Source organism: Tachypleus tridentatus, chromosome 1 (assembly GCF_004210375.1).
Source record: "Tachypleus tridentatus isolate NWPU-2018 chromosome 1, ASM421037v1, whole genome shotgun sequence".
NCBI classification, from domain to species: Eukaryota; Metazoa; Arthropoda; class Merostomata; order Xiphosura; family Limulidae; genus Tachypleus; species Tachypleus tridentatus.
Window position 1 is genome coordinate 6317218 of NC_134825.1, and position 15116 is coordinate 6332333.

The following is a 15116-nucleotide window of genomic DNA, read 5'->3' on the forward strand; positions in this document are numbered from 1 at the left end:
GTTGTTATGAATGGATATGATCGATTACTTCAAACAGGTGAAACGTCGAAATAATATTTTCTTACTTTAATTCCAGTATTAAACAAGGGCTTAATTTACTTTAGTGATTAACTAGACCTGATTACAGTTGAATAAAAATTACAGATACGAACTGGGACAGCCAGCCTTGTTGAGCCCCCTGTGCTTGAGTTTTTCCGTCGTGGCAACAGCCGTATGGGGATTCAGCACACGTCTTTATCAAAGCCACCTGAAAAAAATGTTTTTTTTTTTCACCTGTAGTATAAGATTTAAACAGCTGGACTATAATTTAACGTAAGGGATTTAATTTAAACAGTTAAACTATAATCCTGACGTAAAGGAGTTAATTCAAACAGTTGGACTATAAACTTGACGTAAAGGATTTAATTCAAACAGCTGGACGGCAAACTTGACGTAAAGGATTTAATTCAAACAGCTGGACTACAAACTTGACGTAAAGGATTTAATTCAAACAGCTGGACTACAAACTTGACGTAAAAGATTGAATTCAAAAACAGTTGGATTTAACAAACTTGACGTAAAGGATTTAATTCAAACAGCTGGACTGACCAAACTTGACGTAAAGGATTTAATTCAAACAGCTGGACTACAAACTTGACGTAAAGGATTTAATTCAAACAGCTGGACTATAAAAGGTAAATTAAAAGAATAAATAATCATGATAAATTCACAATAAAGCTTTAACTCTAACAAATACTGTATAAATACAAAAAATATTTTCACTCTAAAATTGTTGTATAAACACAAACATTTTACCTCTATAAATGATGTATAAATGTAAAAGTCCTTTCTCGCATAAAAATACTATTTAAATACAAAAATATTTTCATCCAAACTTGCTGTATAAACACGAAATGTGTTTTTTACCTCATCTACACTTGAAACTCTCATATGACAATAATCAGCGTTGATTGAAAGACTTGTGAGTTTACTGCATGTTTTGTAAGTTTAAAAAGCTTATTTCTTCCAAATTAAGTAGCAGAATGGAATACTGCGTGACCCAACTATTAAGCATAATGAGATAAAACGTATTACAAATTTCTATACATTAAAAGAGATAACTTAAGGAACGGAAAATTAAGGTGGAAAACACAATTAGATGAACATTATTTCGAAGAGTGCTTAGAAAGCTCAAAACTAAAATATTCTGAATTACAATCACTCTTGAACGTGAGGAGAAAGTTAAACAAAAGAACAGATCCGTAATGAAGTTGAGTTTTTTTAGAAAGTGTGTCCAGAAGACGTAAAATGGAAAGAGCTTGATTATTGTCCCACTTTAATTTTGTTTTATTAGCTTTCGTCCAAATTAGAAGTATAACATAAAACACATATTTATACACACAGTTGAATGCTATCAAAACTTTGTTATTGTGTTTTAAATAACGTAATTCTGAGAGAAGATGACGTAATAAGAAGATAAAAACATCTCCTCATCTTAGAACAGATTAAATTACAATAATGGCGTTGTTAGTAAATCTTACCCTTTCTACAACATTTGGCAAAACTTGAGTTTCGTGGCAATAGCTGTTAGGGGACAACGTTTATCTTTAGAGTCCCCACCACAGATGTGTACTCCATCTTAAGGAAGGGATCCACTAACGGATCCTCTCCATCACAGGGTAGCTCCAAAGGTTCTAAAATATTACCAACATATAAAAATAGTGTTAGAGTTTCTGTACCATGTCGATAAGATGTTACCAATATATAAAAATAGTGTTAGAGTTTCTGTACCATGTCGATAAGATGTTACCAATATATAAAAATAGTGTTAGAGTTTCTGCGCACCATGTCGATCATATGTGACCGACATATAAAAATAATGTTATAGTTTTATGTAACATGTTGATAAAGTACTACCATGATATAGAAATAATATCATAACTTATTTACAATATATCCATCAGATGTTAACATCATACAATATCACAAGTTTCTGTAACATGCTGATCTATACATTTTAACGATTTCAAGCAATGAAAACTTCTTATGTTACAAAACAATACAATGTTTCATGAAAACAAGTATTTGTTTAGATGGTGGATTGTTTGTTCTGTTTTAATTTCGCGCAAAGCCATACGAGGGCTATCTGTGCTAGCCGTCCTTAATTTAGCAGTGTAAGACTAAAGGGAAGGCAGCTAGTCATCACCATTCACCGCCAACTCTAGGGCTACTCTTTTACCAACGAATAGTGGGATTGACTCTTAGATTACGGGTCGAGTGCCTTAACCACCTGGACATGTTATATAGTGGAAATATACATATTCTGTTAATTTGAAAAATTCACGAGAAATTGGAAAATGAAAACAGTATATATTATTATAACAAGATAGACATACTAAGATAATTTTTCTTGTATTATTTTTGGTAACATGTCCAACGGTGAGGCATGGTGGATCGAGAGTTCGAATACTGTTATCGAACATATTCACTCTTTCAGCCATGGACGCATTATAACGTGCCAGGCAATCTCACCTTTCATTGGCAAAAGATCTTAATAGTACTGACAATGCTTGGTATTGACTTCCCTTTAGTCTGTCACATTTAAATTAAGGACGGCTAGCGTAAATATTCCTTGAGTAGCTTTGGGCAGAATTCCCCCAAACAATAACAAACAAAGCCCATTATGCCTCTCAAAGGTGCAGCGGGAAGTTTGAAAGCTTATAACGTTAAAAAGCCGTTTTCGATACCCGTAGTAGGTATATACCATTGTATAGATTTATGGTTAACAAATAACAAATGACATAGACACGGTAAACAGATAACCTGCTGTGTAGCTTTGCGCTAAAAATAAAATAAATAAACTTGTAAAATATCAAACCCAACTTTCAAAGTTGTGGTCAACTGAGTGCTTTAATGAACGAAGGAAAATTTATTAACTGGAGGAGAACCTATTAAAGAACTTGTTGTTTATAATTTTGTTAGAACTTCGAGACTTTACTGTATTACAAGACTGTATTGGAGTTTAGAATAAACAACACATGTAACTGGGAAACAAAAACATGCTCCCCACAGATCATGTTAGGTAATAAAAGAATGCCAATACTTTGTTTTTTACTTAACGTATACAGCACACACTACACCAATACCCAGATTTTGTTAATTATAAATACCTTACTACTCAATCTGCGGGGTGCTTTTCTCGGTATCGGGTAGTGACTAGTGAATTGTCAAACACAAAGTCTGAGTAAGAAAACCCATGAGGTTTTGAAACACAGAAGTTTATGACCTGTCAAACACCACAGACTTGACAGTTAGTACTGAGAGCACAAAGCCGGTCGCATTTTATACCTGGAGTTAATAGGGCAAGTAATTATTATTAAAACATATATGTATGAAAATAACACATGTTAATTACCTCGCGGCCTGGCATGGCCAAGCGTGTTAAGGTGAGCGACTCTTAATCTGAGGGTCGCGGGTTCGCATCCCCGTCGCGTCAAACATGCTCGCCCTCCCAGCCGTGGGGGCGTTATAAAGTTACGGTCAATCCCACTATTCGTTGGTCAAAGAGTAGCCCAAGAGTTGGCGGTGGGTGGTGATGACTAGCTGCCTTCCTTCTAGTCTTACACTGCTAAATTAGGGATGGCTAGCACAGATAGCTCTCGAGTAGCTTTGTGCGAAATTCAAAAAACAAACAAACAAAAATTACCTCGCGAAAAGGTTTTTCGTTGTTTTTTTTTATTCACGAAGTTCATCGCACAAAAAAAACAAAGGCTTTTGCAATAAAATAGCTATGAGGGACCGATTCTCCTTTGATGCCACCAAACCTTGAATATAATATGAAAAGATACTGTTACAAACGAACAAGTTTTATAATGTTTAATATTTTAAATAACAAACATTGAAATATTCCAAAATACTATATTTATGTCAGGGAAATTTTTGTCGTTATCTTGACAAAATCGGATCGAATTTCTTGTGAAAAACTCACCTGCACAGAACTCTCTAGATACAGGTGTGGTTTCCTGCTGACTTTTACAAGCAGCTTCTCTCATAAGACATTCGTTATCGTACAAATGTCTATCAGAACCACACACAGGTTCTTTATCTGTTGAACAGTGAAAGTCACAAACGCAATGGGGCAAACCACGAGAATCGAACTCGCATACTCCATCAAACTGACATAGTTTGTCTCCACAGGATCCGGAACCAAAATCTGGAACAATACACAGACTTTCTATCTGTTTACTGGAGTTCAAAACTTACAGTTGTTCTAATGTTCTCAAGTTTAGACTGAGGGTAGTGGCTATTTACCGAAGTAAAATTAATTTCAGGTAACTCGCTTTTTAGTTACCAAGTTTAGACCAAAGTCAAATGACGGGCTTCTCATTTCCAAGTTTAAACTTATTCATCTTTTGTTGATATTTGAGGTTTACAACGTGATTAAAACCTAATAAACCAAAATCGAAACCTTGTAAATAATGTATGAGATAAGAAATAAAAGTGCAATTATTTTGCTATTTTGTGACGTGTAGCAAAAGATCTATGCGTAGCATATTCTATTTGTAATAACACATCTGTCATTACAAATTACACAGTCTCTTATGAAAACTTGTGAGAAAATATTTTAATTTAAATGTCCTGAAAGACGTCACGTGTTTTACACAATGGACCTTTTAAAGTAATTGAATTTGGGACTACTTTTACGTTCTTGCTGCTTTGTGCACAAAAAAAACACAACATTTCTAACAAATGATGCATTGTCTTCTTGGAACTTACCAAAAAAATGCTATCTTTTTGAATGATAAACATTACTAAGCTCTTCTCAGTTTAATTGGGTCGTAATTACGCGTATTCTAAGGTTTATAAATATACATCAAATATTTATCTGATTTATTTTCTCCCCCACACCCAAAAAATAATAAAGCAACAGAGATAAACGTCTTAATAAACCAGACAACTAGTGGAAAATAACTCACTCTGTTTGATTCCACAAGAAGACGAAAAAATAAAATGCTTTTGTAGCTTAAATCCTATGTACATTCGTAAGTTATTTATGGCCATTCTTGACCAATAACCATTATAGTGGTCTTGATGGAGTTTTAGTTAAAATTCCATCTATCTAATTGAAGCACGAAAGATAAATTTATGTGATCCGCACAGAGTGTCAGTTAAGATGACATCAGTAGGAGACAAAACACAATAGATAACATTTTCTTCCACTATTTTGACATCAATTTATACTGTTGTTGTCCACTCATTCCTGATACACAAAAAAGTACCATAAACTGAGGTTCAATAAACGAAGTCAGTTGACGGTTGGAATCGTCATTTCATGTTCTCTGACCAGGAATTATATGCAGTTCTACTCCATAAAATGAAAGTTTACTTATTGAGATTGGAAATAAACTGATTTTTTGTTTTCTTTGGGTTATAATTTTCATTAGTATCGAAAACGTTTGTGATAAATATTAAGGGTTATGAATTTCACGACATATAATTCCGAATTCCTCTCATAATAACTTACTACATTCAAATGTAGTTGTCTCACAAGTACAAAATCATAATTTACAACATTGTAATCTAGTTGTGTCACAAGTACAAAATTATAATTTACAACATTGTAATCTAGTTGTGTCACAAGTCCAAAATTATAATTTACAACATTGTAATCTAGTTGTGTCGCAAGTACAAAACAAAAGTTTACATTATAATCTAGTTGTGTCACAAGTAGAAATCATAATTTACAACATTATAATCTAGTTGTGTCACAAGAAGAAATCATAATTTACAACATTATAATCTAGTTGTGTCACAAGAAGAAATCATAATTTACAACATTATAATATAGTTGTGTCACAAGAAGAAATCATAATTTACAACATTATAATCTAGTTGTGTCACAAGAAGAAATCATAATTTACAACATTATAATCTAGTTGTGTCACAAGAAGAAATCATAATTTACAACATTATAATCTAGTTGTGTCACAAGAAGAAATCATAATTTACAACATTATAATCTAGTTGTGTCACAAGAAGAAATCATAATTTACAACATTATAATCTAGTTGTGTCACAAGTAGAAATCATAATTTACAACATTATAATCTAATTGTGTCGCAAGTACAAAATCATATGCTAGATATATATTAAAACACATGATCGTGACTTATAGCACTCTTGTGTTTGTGTCACAGGTTCATCTCACCTAAACCTGAGCCACCAACGTCATCACATTCACTATAGAACAGAGCTTTAAGTTCTTGTGCTTGTTGACACGCTGCTCGACGCATTTCGCAGGTGTTAGCATAGCTGGATCCATCGTTGGCACAGACAGGTTCGTAGGTATCGGGGCACTCGGACGGACAGACGCATTGACCATTCTCACAGCGAGCACCATACTTACAATAAACGTCCTTACAGAGATCTGGTGAATAACAAATTAACATTATAAAATATCCTTAAGATACATAACAAGTTTCTAAGAAAAATATTGTATATATATATATATGTATATCTACGATACATAATAAATGTTTGAGTTACTATAGCTAGATTTCTGTAAGATACATTGTGATCCTCTGAAAACACTACTGTTATATATATATATATACACCTTAGACACTTAGGGATTATCTGAGAACACTATTATTATATATACCTAAGATGCATAGGGATTATGTGAGAACACTACTATTATTTATTCCTAAGATACATAGGTATTCTCCGAGAGCACTTTTTACATATACGTAAGACACTTAAGAATTATCTGAAAATACCCATTATATTTAGTACAACAACAATTCATTGGAAGTGCTTAAGTTCACCAAATAATTAATATATTGTGTGTCCTCTCTTTACTTTAATAACTGCAGACAGTCTTTCAGGTATGGTTGCTACATATTTTATCAAAATATTCTTTGGGACTTTACTATTCCAAATACCTCTAATACATTTCATTGAAGTGTCTTTGGAAGTAACTTTTGGTTTTTGATCTATCAAATTTCAGATGTGTTCAACTTTATAGAGATCAGAACTCTGTTTAGGTCACTGATAGAGATCAGAACTCTGTTTAGGTCACTGATATAGATCAGAACTCTGTTAGGTCACTGATATAGATCAGAACTCTATTTAGGTCACTGACAGAGATCAGAACTCTGTTTAGGTCACTGATATAGATCAGAACTCTGTTAGGTCACTGATATATATCAGAACTCTGTTTAGGTCACTGATAGAGATCAGAACTCTGTTTAGGTCACTGTATCATTTGAATAATTCCAACAACGTCTTTCGTAGCCAAGCAAATTATACATGGGTCAGTTGAGTGTTTGGGGTCATTACCTTTTTGGTAGTATAATCTTTTACTAATAATACACAAATCATTGGGTTATACCATGATGGATCAGTATCTGATGGTAGTTGTGCTGGTTCATTATTCCACCTATTTTAAAAGTATCTGCTGTCACCATAGCAGTAAAACACTACCAACCCATCTCACTGCTTCTTCCATGCTTCATGGTAGATGCTATAGATTAAGGTATCTTTCACCTTTCTTCCACTGAACATACAACTTATGCTTTGAATAAAATATTTTTTAAAACTTGAACTGAGTCATTCATAACAACCTTTTCCAACCATCAACAGTGCGGTTTTGTACTTTCTAGCACATCTCAGTCTCCGGACAACAATCTGACATCGAAATAAAGATTTTTAACTTTTTAGTACTGTATATCTGGACACTGTTTCCATACTTGATATCAGTATCAGTCTTCCTTCTGTAAGATAGGCTGCATACTTAACATCAGTATCATTTAGTTCAGGTTTTCTGCCTCTCCCTCCTTATTTTCAAATATATCTTTATTGGTCTCATGATCTAGGATGTATTTGACAGTATCTGTAGCAGTTTGTTGAGAGTTCAACTAGCATCGTATAAAGTTTTTATGAGAACTTTCTGCTCTGCCGACAATTTTCCACGCCTTTTGGGCCATGGCAAGACAACGAGACTAATACATAGTGTTAAACATTGATTTTACCAAGGTTTATTTGTGGAGTGTTAATAAATTGATTTCTTTTAGCATATACCGGTACCATATGCTAGCTTCCTTCTATACAGTTAAGATACTGTATAGAGTATTAAGACAATTATTTCATACCGGTACCATATGCTAGCTTCCTTCTATACAGTTAAGATACTGCATAGAGTATTAAGACAATTATTTCATACCGGTACCATATGCCAGCTTCCTTCTATACAGTTAAGATACTGCATAGAGTATTAAGACAATTATTTCAGACCTTAAATCTGATAAGTATGTTCAGAACCCTTATGACATGCTCTTTATACAAGTATATGTGAATTCTAACGAATGATAAGTATTCTCACACTGGCTCATTCAGTTTTCAAAAAGGATCAGTGAAGAATTACCATAGTGTTGACATTTATATATTGTAATGCAATGGAATAATTAGTTCTATAAGGTGTAATGCTATGGAATAATTAGCTCTATATATTGTAATGCTATGGAATAATTAGTTCTATAAGGTGTAATGCTATGGAATAATTAGCTCTATATATTGTAATGCTATGGAATAATTAGTTCTATAAGGTGTAATGCTATGGAATAATTAGTTCTATAAGGTGTAATGCTATGGAATAATTAGTTCTATATACTGTAATGCTATGGAATAATTAGTTCTATAAGGTGTAATGCTATGGAATAATTAGTTCTATATACTGTAATGCTATGGAATAATTAGTTCTATAAGGTGTAATGCTATGGAATAATTAGTTCTATATACTGTAATGCTATGGAATAATTAGTTCTATAAGGTGTAATGCTATGGAATAATTAGCCCTATAAGGTGAAAAGAATGACAAAATATTTTTTTGTCCTGGCACTTTTGTACAGTACTGTACCTAAGAAATACAGTGATTATCTGACAACACTACTGTTATATATAATTAAGATAAACAGTGATTCTCTGAGAACAATATTGAAATATATAATTAAATAAACAGTGATTGTTTGAGAACAATATTGAAATATATAATTAAGATAAACAGTGACTGTCTGAGTAAACTATTGAAATATCAGATAAATACTAATTTTCTGACAACACTATTTTTACATATAGCAAACATAAATAGTGATTCTCTGAGAGCGATATTGAAATATATACAAAAGGTAAACAGTGATTCTATGAGAACACTATAGTTACGTATACCAAAAGATAAATATTGATTATCTTAGAACACTATTGCTACATATACCAAAGATAAATGCTGATTCTCTCAGAGCACTATTGTTATGTATACCAAAGATAAATATTGATTCTCTGAGAACACTATTGTTACATATACTAAAAATACTGATTATCCAAGAACATTATTGTTAAATATACCTCAGATAAATATTGATTCTCTGAGAACATTATTGATATATATATCTAATATAATTACTGATTCTTTGAAAACACTATTGATATATATATCTAAGATTCATATCTAAGTATCATAAATCACATCTCTTAATAGTTCTACTTTTACTTAATTGTAAACAATGACGTTTTCTATGATTCTATTGTTTGTTTGGAATGAAGCACAAACCTACTAAATGAGCTATGTGTGTTCTTCACAGAGTGTTGAAACCTGGTTTCTAGTGGTGTGACTCTCCCACTGGGGGTATCTTTATGGCTTTGTTCTTGACTTTTTATGGATAAATAATGTATGTGAAATTATCCTATTATTTTATAGTTATTTTACAGTTATTTTATAATTAGTTCTAATGTTATCTAAATGTTAAATAATGACAATTTAAATGGTTCTATCCTAAATGTTAAATAATGACGATTTAAATGGTTCTATCCTAAATGTTAAATAATGACGATTTAAATGGTTCTATCCTAAACATTAAATAATAACTTTAAAAAGTGAAAAATTTAATGATTTTAATCTTGTCTATTTAATAATCACTAATGTTTTAATAGTTCTACTCATTTAATTATTAAGCAATAATGTTTTTATTTGTTTCTACTCTTACCTAATTATTAAACAATAACTTTTTTAATATTTCTTATTTCATGTAATTATCAGACAATAATAATTTTAATGGTTGCATTATTTCATATACAATAGCATTATTAACGGTTCTAATCTTATTTAATTATTTAACAATAATTATGTTAATAACGCCTTGTGGTGGCAAAGGATGTATATTGATTGGTTGCTACTGATACGTTACATTACAACAAGATAAATAAAACTTTCTTTTAATTATACTAATTTAATCTAATTACTGAACAGTAATGATTTGTGATGGTTGTATCCATTAAAATTGCTCCCTTGTCGCACAGCGATATGTTTGCAGACTCACACCGCTAGAAACCGAGTTTCGATACTCGTGGTGAGCAGAGCCCCCTGGTGTAGCGTTGTGTTTAATTCCAAACAAACCATTAAAGTGATTAAACAGTTCTGACATATTTATTATAAATAATGTTTTTAATGGTTCTACTGTTATCTAATTATTAACCAATAGTGTCTTTCAATAGTTCTAGTCTGAGGTAGTTTATCCAAACATTTTCATTATTTAGTTATTGTAGACACGTATTATGTGGAGTGTAGTTCTCAACAAAACATTACTATGGGTAATAAAGAAACATTTTTAATGAATATCGCTAGAGACTATATTTCAGAGTTCAATACAGGTCTTAATTGACAATAACTGCTGGGATATCGTACCTTGCCTCATTATAAAGAAAATACACAAATAATTTCTCTCAAACCTTCCCTTTAGTTAATAAAACCCTCCTCTATGTTTCATTCCCTACGTAATCGTTACTGTTAAAGTCTATCCAAGACACAATGAATCTTATGAAAACAACTATTCTTAACGTGTAACAAACATTTCACAGACATGAAACATTTCATACGATTAATCCTAATTTATATTCAACATAATGGATTAAAATGAAACAGTTACTCATTAGAACGCAAGGAATTATTTATAAAAGTACAATTAATTCACACACATACACATGCTTTGGCCAGGTGGGTTAAGGTGTTCGACTCGTAATCTGATGGGGGTGGGTTCGAATCGCCGTCGAACCAAACATGCTCGCCCTTTCAGCCATCGGGGCGTTATAATGTGACGGTCAATCCCACTGTTCGTTGGTAAGAGAGCAACGTAAGAGTTGGCGATGGGTGGTGATGACTAGTTGCCTTCACTCTAGTCTCACACTGCTAAATTAAAGACGGCTAGCGCAGATAGCCCTTGTGTAGCTTTGCGCGAAATTCAAAACAAACCAAACACATGCTTCGAAAACATAATATTTATTTTAAAAATATGCTAGTAATCAGAAAGAAACCTTTGCTTTGACTTATTTGAAGATATATATATGTGGCATTGGATCCAAGACTATAAAAACATTGTCTAGAGGCCACTTACATTATCAGTTTATTTTTTGAACACCCAAAGTAAAGAAGTAATTATTATATAATCTAATGTAACGAGCTCCGGCTGATTCAGGTCACTGACGAACAATGTTATGAAAATGTTCCAACTACTAAGTTATCTTCGTATCAGTACTCTAGGGTAGACATTATACTTACATCAATTACAAGCCTAGCAATAATAGATCAAGACGTTGTTATTTATTTAACAATAGTTCGCAAATTAGTACTATCTGTGCAATGTAACTGATTGTTACTCGTATAACACATTCACAGCTTAAAGTTCGTGGAATGGCTTTGATTCCAACCAGCTAACTCGTTAAAAAAATTCAAAGCTATACCATGGAGGCAGAGGGAGGTCCACGCCTCATACATTTATGTACATAAACGTAAAGAAATTAACTATATATTTAAATCTAATACATACTTTGAATTAGTCTGATAAATTCATAAAGACAAACAAAAAAGGAATTAGAAACCTCACAAGTCATACATAAGAAGTTAATATACTGGTGGAATAACAATGACGAATAAATACACTATAACAATGCGTTCGGGATTCAACCAAATACAGTTTTAGAATACAAGGTAATCAGGACATGGTAGTAGACAATATGTACAATATAATTCCGCATCAGGGATTTAACTAAAAACAGGTTTAGAATACAAAACAACTAGATATATGCATACAGGGTATTAATGACAATGGCCACATTTTAACATTTCTTCTACAAATCAGTTACACTCATCTTAAGATGTAAGAATTTGTTCGACTGGAAAGAAGAAACAGAACTAATCACATGTTACTATAAATGATCGAAATCTGAGGTTATTTCACGGTAAATTCCATTTAATTAATGTAAGATAATTGAATACACTGTAAAAAATATACTCACAAGTAACGTTATTAGCGTCGGAAGGAAACATTTCGAACACACACACACACACATAATTTGTAGAAGAAATGTGATTTTGATGACCATCTAAACGACACGGAATTCATCTTGATGCTTTTTTATTGGCTAAAAATACCAAAAACTTTTCAAGTAACAATTATTTTTTAGAATATTTACGTCGACACCCGGTGAATTATTTTCATCACTTACGCGGTAATTTTCAGTCGCTCGTGAATATAATTCCTTACACTTAGTTCTTTTACTTTTAATTGCTTCGCTGGAATTATTTCATTAGTGTTCAAATTAAAAACGTAATTTTCTTCGTATAATGAGTACTTCAACATGGGAATGTACTCATGAGCTTACATATGTAACAAGACTCCGAAATGTGTAGCTTTGCGCGAAATTCAAATCAAACAAATTCTCTCTCTTTCTCTCTCTCTTTATATATACAAATGACTATGAATAAACGAAGTAAAACACACACACATATATATACATATATACTTTAGTGAAAATAATTACGTTTTAATAAAACTAAATGAGTAAAATCATAAGAAAGAACTGCGTTAAAAAAAGCAAATCCAAACCTCTCACTAATTGTATAATTTGTTATTTTAACTCAAAAACAAAACGAAATAAAAAACAAATTAAACAACAAAGAAAGCTGCATCAACTGAAAAGACCCCAGGGTACAAGCAACAATATTGGATGATATTTCTAATTCTATATCTATTGCTGTTCTTTATTTCTTATGTGAGAACGGCGAATAGAAGTTAAGAATGATAGACGGTGTATTCTCACCGCGATGTGGGTCCTACATAAGCAGTAACCTCCTAACCCTAGGGTACATTTTACAATCCTACATTTTAGCTTGTATTCTCGGATCTTTTCAGTTGATGCAGAGTTTTTGTTTCTGAGTTAAAATAACAATTATATATATATATATATGTATACGTTAGACAGTAACCTACAATTATGAAGAGGTTTGGCCAAAAACACACATACAAAAAAGCAAGCATAGATAATACACACAGTTCAAAATAAGTAAAGTAGAAAATATATTGATACAAATAAGACAAGAAAGAACCAAAGTTATAAAACAGTAAGATGAAAAACAAACAAAGGTATGAAAGAGTAAGTTAGGAAAAGTTAAAGAATAAGGGAAGAAACAAACAAAGATATGAAAGAGTAAGGTAAAAACAAACAAAGGTATGAAATAGTAAGGTAAAAACAAACAAAGATATGAAATAGTAAGGTAAAAACAAACAAAGATATGAAATAGTAAGGTAAAAACAAACAAAGATATGAAATAGTAAGGTAAAACAAACAAAGATATGAAAGAGTAAGGTAAAAACAAACAAAGGTATTAAAGAGTAATGTAAAACAAACAAAGATATGAAAGAGTAAGGTAAAACAAAACAAACAAAGGTATGAAATAGTAAGGTAAAACCAAACAAAGGTATGAAATAGTAAGGTAAAACAAACAAAGGTATTAAAGAGTAATGTAAAACAAACAAAGATATGAAATAGTAAGATTAAAACAAATATGGATACAGATAAATAATTTAGGAAACTAATCTAATCTAATTACGCCAGTGGGTCAAATAACGTCACAATTTATTTCTCGAAATAGAAAGAGTCATAAAACTAAAAATGCATTTATCCAAATAGAACAGTTTCATTACTATCTTGCTCATTACGATTTTAGTGACGGAGATGCAAATATGAGGGTGTGTTTATGTACGTACCGTGAAACCTTGTAAGTGTAGTAAGTGTTGGTATGATAGCCTAGTGTAAAGAGGAATTGTGGGATCACCTGGGATCCAAGTGTATAAAATTTATCATTAAAGAAAATATCGATTCAATATTAAACTTAAATCGTTTCTGAATTAAGCTGTTATGTCACTAACATTTAAAAACAAAACCTCTTTAATCAACAATATTTTTCAGTTTTGTTGCCTGTATATTTCATTTCAGTACATAGGTTCACAATAATATTAGGTTATACGTTGTTGCTCAACGACACGTCATATAAATAATTTCATGGAATGTAGCGTTCACAAAACGCACTGACTTTTCCATATATTAGAAGTTGTTAATCCAAGTCATTGATACAAACAGTTATTCTATAAATACACTAAGAATTCTTTCCTTGAATCATGTTAATCTTTACTGACTCATAAAGGAATTTACCTGCGTTATACTGCTTCGACTGCACTCTTCTGCCTCTTCATTGGTGAAGCTTGATTTCAGTTAATATATTTATTTCAGTTAGCTATGAAATGTGAGGCTGTGGGGTCGGGCAGTAATATTTGCCCCTTAATTTACTTGTTTGTTATCTCTACTCTTCATGAACTCACCATCTTCAACATTAATTAATTAACTAAAAATAGTAATCAAATAATATTTCACTACTTAAACCTCATTAAAATAAAATATTACAATTCAATAAACAGTTATAATATAGCACCGTCTAACTTATATTTTTATTCTGTTCAAACTATTATAAAACTTTTAAAAAATCTCAGGTGTTAAGATATTAATATCATAATACATCATACATCCTTCAGGCCAATTGACAATACAAATATCTAGAGACGTCTTTATTTAAAAACCACATGACACTCTCTACTTCTTGAGTTGTTAACTCTCTTAAATATTCCTACTGCATAACAAAGCAATGGTACATTTATGAAACGTAAGCTTCCATAATAAACACTAATGCAAATCTCGAAAATTAAGGATATTAATATTCATAAATCTAGATGCTACATTAATTACGTCACTAA

The 15116-nt window shown here is 31.7% G+C and overlaps 1 pseudogene across 1 annotated transcript in view; it reads right to left on the reverse strand.

The window, feature by feature from the left end:
* LOC143223275 (agrin-like) overlaps window positions 1-15116 on the reverse strand; it is a 97864-nt pseudogene that overhangs the window by 35070 nt on the left and 47678 nt on the right. Inside the window, exons 7-10 of the transcript XR_013012796.1 lie at window positions 6188-6406; window positions 3968-4192; window positions 1600-1673; window positions 143-247 (exon numbers count right to left, since the gene is read on the reverse strand). The product of XR_013012796.1 is annotated as an agrin-like (transcript). The remainder of the gene's footprint in view (window positions 1-142; window positions 248-1599; window positions 1674-3967; window positions 4193-6187; window positions 6407-15116) is intronic.